Consider the following 1,681-nt stretch of genomic DNA (forward strand, 5'->3'; position numbering starts at 1 on the left):
TCACACCCCAGCGCCTGAAGATAGACCCATGGGTGGTCTGCCCGGGCAGAGGAGGGCATGAGGGGGAAGGATGTGGCCCGCAGTACGCCACACAAGAAAAGCCATGATAAAGGAAAAGTACAGGGCCTCTTCCAGTGATGGGGAACAAGCCACTTAACATGGGGCCACAGAGGGAAGAAGGTGACAAGGTGGGAGCCAAGTACTGGGGGTCTTGGGATCTGAATTTTCTTCAGCAAGCAGTTGGGAGCCAGCAATGGTTGTAGAGCAGGAGAGTAGTGGGTTCTGGCATATACAGCAGCTTGTGCATTAGGGGAGGCAGGGCGCATGTGTGATTGTCACTAGCTCATTGTCCAGAGCTGTGTGGGGGGCAGCGGGGAGGGAACTGAGGCAGCAGATGAGGGCTCTGTTTTGTGACACCCTCCAAGTCCCTTTCTCCCTTCTTCCTCCCTCCCTTCCGACGATGCTTTCTGAGAACGCAGGAGTGTGCCAGGTGCTGGGAGGACATGACGGTGGCCCTTGAGAAGCCTGGCGAGGCCCCAGACACAGCACAGAAGCGGCAGCTGCAGCCTCGGCTGTGGCGTGCAGCGAAGGCGTCGGCAACCAGGCCGCCCACAGGATGTTGGAAACCACAGGGGCCTGGCGGGTATCTGTCACATGCGAGAGGCTAAAGGGGCTCACTCTGCCTCCCTGGGTGGATGCTGAGCAGGAGAGGAAACAGTCTCCACTGCGCGGGGACCTCAGAGAGCATCTGAGGCCCACCCCCCTCGTCCCCCGCCTCAAGGGAATGCCCGTCTGCCCACGCAGGGCTGGCCCATGTTCTCCACTCTGCCGGGAAGCCTGTTGCCGCACTCCTGGGCCGGGGGGTGTTGGGAAGTCCTGAGTTCTCACTCTGGGGCTTTCTGTCCACCCAGAGCTGGGGTCAGCTGGACAGACAGTGGTTTCAGCCCTTCCGTTTGGTGACAGTGTGAGGTTTCCTGCCTGCAGGGGGCCTTTCTCTGTGAGCCCCCTCGCCTGGGCCCAAGCTGGGCTGTGCTGCTTTGACTGCCTTGAGCGGCCACACCCAGACCCGGCCAGGGCTGGGGCCACAGGAAGTGGGACAGACCTGGATGTCCCCGTTTTCTGATCTAATGCCAATGAACGTTCTGCTACCAGCTCTATTCTCATGCTACTTCCCCACGGTGGGACAGGGCGGAGCTGCTGGAAGGGACCCCCTCCTGCCTTGTCTGTGACGAGACTCATGCCCACCAGCCTTGACACAGGCGCTGAGGGCAGGTGCCCCTGAGCTCACAAAGCCCCTTCTCCAGGAGGCTGTCCCTGACATGACCCTTCAGGTCACCTGAGCCCAGTGCCACCTCCCCCTCCCGCCAGTAGCCCGGATAGGCCAGCATGTCCCCTCCACTAGATAGGACGGGACGCGCTGAGAGTGGCCTGTTTCTGATCTCTCCACAGAGCCCAGCACAGACCAGAGCGGCGCTTTGCAGGTCTCTGTCGAATGCAGGTGTGTGGACAGGCAAACGTGCGATGGCTGGATGAATATCTGCGTCCACTGCTTGAGGACCAAACAGAAACGAGGCAGCAGCAGGCCGGGCCACCCTGAGACCAAGACCCGGCACAGCAGGGCAGCACCGGTTCCAGCGCTTGCCTGCTTCCCTCCTGGTTTGTGTACAGTGTGGCATCTCGG

Source organism: Lemur catta, chromosome 2 (genome assembly GCF_020740605.2).
Source record: "Lemur catta isolate mLemCat1 chromosome 2, mLemCat1.pri, whole genome shotgun sequence".
Taxonomy (NCBI): Eukaryota; Metazoa; Chordata; class Mammalia; order Primates; family Lemuridae; genus Lemur; species Lemur catta.